Source organism: Oryctolagus cuniculus, chromosome 5, assembly GCF_051225735.1.
Source record: "Oryctolagus cuniculus isolate XC-2025 breed Fujian yellow rabbit chromosome 5, ASM5122573v1, whole genome shotgun sequence".
NCBI classification, from domain to species: Eukaryota; Metazoa; Chordata; class Mammalia; order Lagomorpha; family Leporidae; genus Oryctolagus; species Oryctolagus cuniculus.
In genome coordinates, this window is record NC_142871.1 from 3699653 (window position 1) to 3708409 (window position 8757).

The 8757-nt window shown below is 38.5% G+C and overlaps 1 pseudogene; it reads right to left on the reverse strand.

Moving 5' to 3' along the window:
* Positions 1 to 5710: 5710 nt before the first annotated feature.
* Positions 5711 to 6145, reverse strand: LOC100342301 (large ribosomal subunit protein uL24 pseudogene; annotated as a pseudogene).
* Positions 6146 to 8757: the final 2612 nt, after the last annotated feature.

The following is an 8757-nucleotide window of genomic DNA, read 5'->3' on the forward strand; positions in this document are numbered from 1 at the left end:
ATACAAAGCCCAAGTTAATAATGCAGGCAAAGGACTACTAGACATCTGTGTAATATCCCAGCCCTTGCTGCATGTCAGTCACATTTCCCTCTATGACTAGAGGCAGCAATAATCGTGAATTATGTATTTAACACTCATACATTTTATTATGGAAACTACACAATTTGTAAATCATACAATTTATGACATTTCTGTGTTCATATAAATCATTAATATGATTAATTTTACTCATGTATTCTGTTCTTTAACCCACTGTTTTCTCCAGCACCTAAAAACAGCTTCTATAAAAAGATAGGCAGCTGATAAGCATATATCAATTCGAATCAAATGTGTCTTAAACTGCTCATTTTAAGGCACCTAAGATATTTGAGAACATATTCATCAAAGTATATTCCTTTCTCTATTATTTCTCTTTCTTTCTTGAAAATACTTTTGGAGACTGCATTGCAGCATAGTGGGTTAAGCTGCCACCTGTGGCACGGACATCCCGTATGGGTGCTATTTCAAGTCCTGGCTGCTCCACTTCTGGAAGAGGGGCAACCGGGACAGAATCCGGCACCCCAGCCGGGACTAGAACCCGGGGTGCTGGCTCTGCAAGCGGAGGATTAGCCTAGTGAGCCGCAGCACCGGCCTCCAGTTGTATTTTTGTTTTGTGTTTCTGAGTGACTGTCTAGAACCTCTGATACAATGCTGATTGCAAGTGGTGAGAGTGGGGTATTCTGTTTTGACAGCTAAGTACAGAATTGGTTTTTAATACATTCCTTGCTTACATTGAAGGATTTCTCTGCTGTTAGAAGCTTTATAAATTTTACCATGAAAGAGTGCTGTACTTTGTCAAATGTTTCTCTGTGTTTATTATGGACATTATCAGTTTTCCCCTATATCTTATTAATATCATGCATTATAATGATTAATTTTTATATATTGAAGCAGCCTTACATTCCTGTGATGAGTCATCTCACTTAGTCATGGTCTCCTGCATATCTTGTTAGTTGTGATATGCTCACATGGGGTTGAGGAATTTGTTTCAATATTTAAAAGGCATATTGGCTTGTAGTTTTATTTCCTTGAGATGCCTCTTTGATATTGTAGGAATACATGCATAGAAGGGTTAATTGGAAAGTGGGCCTTCATCTTATTTTCGCAAAGGAGTTTTCATAAAGGATTAGCATTAATGCTTCTTTAGACATTTGGAGAAATTCAACAGTGAACTCATCCAGTTAAACTTTAGTTTCTTTTTTCATTGAATAATTTATTGTCTTTACCTATCATAATTTTGCTTTTCTTAGGTTATTAGTGATGACCTCAATTTAATTTATGATTTAAGAAACATGAGTCATTTGACTTGGGGGGGGGGGGCTGGCTAGTTGAATGTGTACCAATTTTTTTCATCTCTTCAAAGAAAAAAGTCAGTGATATTTTTTCTTTCCTTATTCTATATTTATTTTACTTCAGCTCTAATATAATCTATGTTGTCTATTCTAATATGAGTATTGAAAATCCCGGTATGTGGAGAATTGCTTCTCTCTTTCTGCTTTAATGGCTTGCTTTTCTTTGACTTTCAGCAGTTTGACTGTATGCATCTGTATGTGGGTATTTCTGGGTTCCTATGCAGAATTCATAAAGTTACTTAAATGTGTAGATTTTGGTTCCCTTTGGATTTGGGAAGGCTTGAGCCACTCTTGTTTAATTGTCTTGTCTGCCTTTCCCTTCTTCCATGGTAACACCCTCATTCTATGCATGCTAACACGCTGCATTATACGACACAGATCTCTCAAGCTCTGTACGTTCCTCCTTATTTTTTCTGTTTTTAAAAATGTGTATTTCAATCCACATACCTTCATAGCTGATAACTATTTTGTAGGGAGTTACATTCGCAATGTCTAGTGGATTTTTCATTTCAACTATTGAATTCTTCATCTCTAGAATTTCTATGTGGCTTTTAAAATATAATTTATTTTCTTTATTGATATTCTGTATTTGATGGGACATTTTTCCACAGTTTCCTGTAACTCTTTAGACATATTTTCCTTTAGATCATTTAATACATTTATAATAGATAATCGAAACCTTTTCTTAACAATTCCAAAATGTTTTCTTTGTCAGGTATATTTCTACTATATGGGTCATATGTTCCTAGTTTTACCATGTTTCTTTATTTCATACTTAATATTCTTTTTTTGAAAACTGGAAATTTTAAGTAACATAGCAATTCTGAAAATGATATTCTCTAACTAAAGTTTGTTTTTGTCATTAGTGTCTGTTTGTTATTGTTAATGTGGCTGTTTGCATTTCAGTGACTTTACTGTAGGAATTCTGTGAAGTCTGTATTCTTTGCTGTGTCAATGAGGTTTCTGTTTGGATTATCACTCAATCCAATATCACACAGAAATTACCTTAAATGCTTTGCCCCTGAAGTGGTCAGGTTGTCCAACAGCTAAGTTGTTGGTTAAGACACTTGAGTCCCAAAGCAGAGTGTCTGGGTTCATGTCCTGGCCCTGCTCCCAAGCCCAGCTTCCTGCCAACATGGAACCCAGGAGGTAATGGCTCAGGCAGTTGGGTCCCTGCCACCTGTGTGTGAGGCCCTGATTGGCTTTCAGGTTTCCAGTTTTGGCCTTGTCCCAGGATCAGCACTGCAGGCACTCGGGGAGTGAATCAGCAGATCAGAGCTCTCTGTCATTCCGTCTCCCTTGATTATGTAATGCCTTGCATCAGTAGGTTTTCAGCCTCATTAAAGAATGTGTATATGTTTTGTCAAGTACTGGGTCCTCTGGTGGTTTACAACTCAGCCTTAGCCTTCATTTCCTACTTGTATAAACCCTAATAGTGAGTCAAAAACAAGGTTTGAAGGCCATCTCAGAGCTGTCCTGGGAATGCGCACCATCCGGGACCTGCACAGGTGTTTCCAGATCCCTGGAATGTGGGGGCTTTCAAAGTCCCCTGTAAACATCTCACCTCCTGTATTTCACACATATTACATATATTTTACATATGTTACATATATATGTTTCTATTTGTAGTCCTTTCAGGGTTCCTATGTAGAGTTCATAAAGTTACATATATATATATATATGTTGTTATATATATGCTGATATGTATATATATTTATATATATGTTGTTCAGCTTCTTGCTTGCTTTATCTGTTATCACTGTCTCACACAGCAATCATGCTGAACTCCTGTCACTGATTATTTTGGCAAATACAGCACGCTGGCCGCAGTGCGCCAGCCATAGCGACCATTTGGGGGGTGAACCAATGGAAACAGTAAGACCTTTCTCTCCGTCTCTCTCTCTCTCACTGTCTAACTCTGCCTGTCAAAAAAAAAAAAAATACAACTGGATCCTACTGGAAGTAGTAAAACTATTTCTAGTTATAGATGGCATGATTTTGTATATAGAAAATCATAAGGCAAACACAAATACATTGTTAGAGCTAATAATAAGGTTTTACAATATAAAAAGACACAAGAGCCATATGCAGAAATATTTCTATCCACTTGCCAAGAACAATTTTGAATACAAATTTAGTGAACACAATCAAAAAAGATTAACTTGCTTAGCAATAAATTTAACAAAAGGGATGGGCACTGGTCTAGCAGGTAATATGCAACCTAGAATGCCTGCACCCCATATTGAAGTGCCTGGGTTTAAGTTCTGGCTCCACTGTGCAACTCAGCTCCCTACTAATGTACACTCTGGGAGGCAGATGATTCTTCAAATAGTGGGGTCCCTAGCATTCATATTCTCTCTCTGTCTCTGTCTCTGTCTCTCTCCCCACTCCCCCTTAGTCTGCATTTCAAATAAAATACAACACATGAAAAGTATAAAATAGTCTAATGAAGTTAAAGAAACCCCAAACAAACAGGAAGACATTCCCTGCTCATACATCCAGAGATTTGTGGATTTAAGATGATAACACATCCCAGCATGCATACAGATTCCACGTAAATCCTGTAAAACTGACACCTGACCTTTCCATAGACGTGGAAAAGCTAATCCTCAATAGACAAACAATTTCAAATTTAAAAAAATGGAAAACTAACTAAAAAATCCACTTGAAATCTATAGTTAATTAGCACAGTATGATACTGGCATATGAATAAACATGTAAATCAATTAAATGTAAATCAATTACATAAAGGAATTATTAGAAATTTTGTATAGAAGCCATCACTTACAATTATGCTAACTGATTTGAAAATAGATTTTCAAAACAATTCAATGGAAAAAGAATGATCTTTTCGTCAAATTGTGTAGGAAAAACTATTGAAAAAAAGCCAATTGAAAAAAATGAAGATACATATCAGCTCACCACTCACATGAAAATGTACTTATACTTGATCATGGACATAAATGCAGTAACTAAACTTTAAAGCAGTTTAGTGGGACTTCCAAGATGGCTGAACAGGGTGTAGCCACCTTAGCTTCAGCTGCTCTGGGATTTGAAAAGAACAAAGGAAGCACCATATTTCCAGGGGCCTGATGGATGGAAATTTTCAGCAAAGAAGAAAAAACACATTGAAGACTCCATGGGAAAACAAGAGAGAACACAGAGACACCTCTGTACCCATCCATGTGGTACAGCCAGCTGCTGGCTGCAAGCTGCCATCTTGCCCCATCAAGGTAGGAAAAGATTGCCGTGTGCCCGACCACATGGAGTTTAAGCTGAGAGGGAACACCACAGTCACGTGCTCACTTTTCCCTCCGCTTGGAGACCCGACTGGGGTCTGAGCAAATGCCGGGATTGGAGCAGGGAAGCTGCCTTGCTTCCTCCTTTCCCCCACCCCGCGGCCGTCAGGATGAGACACCATCTTCTTAGAGGTGAGAGGAGTGAGGAACCTGTGTCCCTGATGATATTGCCTCAGGAGAACCTCGTGGTCACATTGACTTTGAGTCTGGCCTGGGCACTGGTGGAGGGCAGGGCACCCACCTAACTCTGTGAAGGGAGAACACATTGCCTGCTTTCCTCTCCCCCAGCAATGGCTCCCAGCAACAAGCAGGGAGGAGGCACCAAGTTGATGGGACCTGTTCAGGCAGCCTCAGCCCATGTCCACGCAAGTAGGAGATTTTATCTGAGGGGTGAGTCTGTGGTCCCTGCTGATTTTAAGTCTGTCCTGGAATGGCTTGGCAGGGGGGCGTGTATCCACTAAAGCCTGTAAGGCATTTTCCTCCCCTAACTCTATCACAGGCGACTATGAGCACACTGCCAAGGTGGAACACGGAGAGGCAACAGGCTATGGGAACAGCTCAGCTCTCTCCATGGACAGAGCAGGCTCCCAGGGCTGTGAGTGGATCCTCTGCTCCCTGTGACTGTGGGAGCCCTGCATTCTATGACTGGGAATTCTGTAACTGCAAAATAAGGCAGCCGGTGTAGCTGGGTCTCTGGGTAATAACTCTGTCTGTCTTCAGAGGACTAGAGTTCCCTGACTGCTTGAGCTGGATCATGGCAGAGGGTCCTGCACTTACACTTAGGACCCCACAGATCCTTTGCATGGCTCATAAGCCCGAGTAGGTGTTATGTGCAGCCACTGTGGGCTCAGTCCAGACATTGATCACCTTGGCACAGAGATGATGAATTTGCTGACAGTAAAGATCTACCAAGCACAGTTGGCTGTCACCCTGGACTCTTGTACCACTCCCAAAAGCTGAATGGGAAACTATTTTTTTTTCATTTCAGTTTTTAATGAAAGTTGCATATGTAAGATTATTTTATTCTTGCGTCTTCTCAATCGTTTCTTCCTTGTATTTGTTCTTCACCTTTCCTACTTGACGAGACTTGGCTTTCTGTTCCAGGATCTTTTTGTGGTCTTCGTCCAGTTTTAGCCTAGTGATAACCACCTTGCTGGGGTGAATGCCCACATGGAATGTGCCACTGGCCTTTTCTCGCTGCACCTGTTCAATGTGGATGATGTATTTCTTCCTGTAAATCTGGACTACTTTGCCGATTTTCTCACCCTTGTAGTGTCCTCGCACAATTTGCACTTCATCATCCTTTTGGATAGGCATAGATCACTCATTGTACTTCTGTCTCAGCTCTTTGGAAAGGGGAGAAGACATAATCTTCCGGCGAATATGGGAAGGGGCATTGAAATGCCTTTTCTGGTTCTTGCTCCCATCAGAAGTCACAAAGGGATTGAACTTCATTTTGGCCACTTAGCTACAGAGGCATATTTCAAAGATAAAAGTCATTAGGGGAGAAAGCCAACAAGTGGCTCCAAAAATGCCTAAAAATAAATGTAGGAATATGAGAAACAAGAACAAGGAAGACAATATGACTACCGCAAAGGAGCACATCCACACTTCAATATTAGAATATGAAGACATAAAGATTGATGAAAATTCAGAAAAGAAATTCAAAAGAATGATCATAAGATCATTCAAAAACAATGAGGGGAGCAGCACTGTGTTGTAGTGGGCTGAGCCTCTGCCTGCAACACTGGAGTCCCATATGGGTGCCAGTTAGTGTCCTGGCTACTCCCCTTCTGATCTGGCTCTTTGCTATGGCCTGGGAAGGCAGTGGAGATGGCCCAAGTGCTTGGGCTCCTGTACACATGTGGGAGACCTGGAGGAAGCTCCTGGCTCCTGGCTTTGAATCTGCCTAGCTCTGGCCAATGGTGCCATTTGGAGAGTGAACCAATGGATGGAAGACCTCTCTCTCTCTCTCTCTCTGTATCTCCTTCTCTCTGTCTGTAACCTTACCTCTCAAACAAATAAATAAAGTCCTTAAGAAAATGAGAAACAAATTCATGATTTATAGAAATTAATACATGACAAGGATTAAAATTTTTGTGAGAGATAGAGGTATTGAAATAAATCTGAAATATTAGAAATGAAGAATTCAGTAAGTCAAATAAAATATACAGTGAAAAGACTTAAAAATATACTTGGTGAGGCAGAAGAAAGAATATATGAGCTATAAAGCACATCATTGTTTACACAGGAGCAAAGCATTACTTATAAATAATAACCATGAATGTAAATGACCTAAATTCTTCAATTGGACTGGCTGCATGGATTAACAAACAAGACTCATGTATTCACTGCCTAGAAAAATACTCATGTATTTCCTCACCAGCAAAGATATGCACAGACTGAAAGTGAAAAGATGGAAAAACATATTCCATGATGACAGAAAGCAAAAAAGAGCAGGAGTAGCCATGCTAATTACAGATAAAATAGACTTTAACAAAAAACCGTTAATAGAGACAAAGAAAGGCATTCTGTAATGATTAAGGGAGCTATTCAGCAGGAAAGTGTGACCATATAAATGTATATACACCCAACAACAAGGCAGTTGACAACATAAAACAATAATTAATGGATCTAAAGGGAGACATAGGCTTCAATACGATAATAAATGGGGAATTCAACATCCCACTTACATCAATAGACACATCAACCAGGCAAAAATCAACAAAGAAACAATAGATCTCATCTACACTATGGAGGAAACAAACTTAATTGACATCCATTTAACATTTCATCACACAGCTGCAAAATACACATACATTTCATCAGTGCATCCAGGTCCGTCCTTTATCTAGGATAGACCATACAGCATGCCATGAAACAAGTCTGAGCAAAGTCAAAAAACTTGAAATAACAGCATTTATGTTTTCTGACCACAATGGAATGAAGCTGGAAATTAACAACTTAAGAAACCCTAGAAAATATGAAAACAAATGGAAACTGAACCCATGCTCCTAAATGAACAGTGCCTCATAGAAGAAATCAAAAAAGAATTTAAGAAAATCCTAGGCACAAATGAAGATGACAAAACAACATATCAAAACTTATGGGACAAAGCAAAAGCAGTGTTAAGAGGGAAGTTTAAAACAATTGGTTTTCCTGCATCAGGAAATTAGAAAGACTTCAAACACATGATCCAACAATGCATCTTATAAACGTAGAAAAACAAGTTAGGAGGAAACAAATAAATAAAATAAGAGAAGAAATAAATAAATTTGAAACCAAAATAGATAAAGAAAATCAGTGAAATCAAGAACTGGTTTATTTAAATAAAGAAGCAAAACTTATAGACAATTAATGCAAGTAACCAAAAAAGAAAAAAGATCAAAATTAATAAAATCAGAAACTAAAAAGGAGATGTGTAACAATGGATATCACAGAAATAAAAACAATCATCAAGAATTATTAGACAGCTGTATGCCACCAAATTGGAAAATCTAGAAGAAATGGATAGATTTCTGAACATGCACAATCTACTAAAATTGAGTCATGAAGATATAGAAAACCTAAACAGGCCAATAAGCAATTGGAGATAAATTGATTGAATTAGTAGTAAAAATTCTCCCAACAACAAAAAGCTTTGCTGCTAAATTCTACCAACTCTTTAAAAAAGAAGCAATTCCAGTTTTTAAACTAAACAATTGAAATGGAGAGAATCTTTCCAAATGCCTATAAAGGCCAGCATCACCTTAATTCCAAAACCAGAAAAAGACACAATGAAGAATAAAACTATAAATCAGTATTCCTGATTTACATGGATGCAAAAATCTGCAAAAGCATACTAGCTAATCTAATCCAACAACACATCAGAAAGACCATTCTCCTGGCCCAATTGGGATTTGTCCCTGATGTTCATGGATGATTAAGTGACATGGAAATCGCTAAATGTGACATATCGAATGAACAAACCGAAAAATAAAAACCATATAGTTAACCCAATAGATGAAAAGAATGTACTTGGTAAAATATAATATCCTTTCATGATAAAAACCTTAAAAAATTGGGCA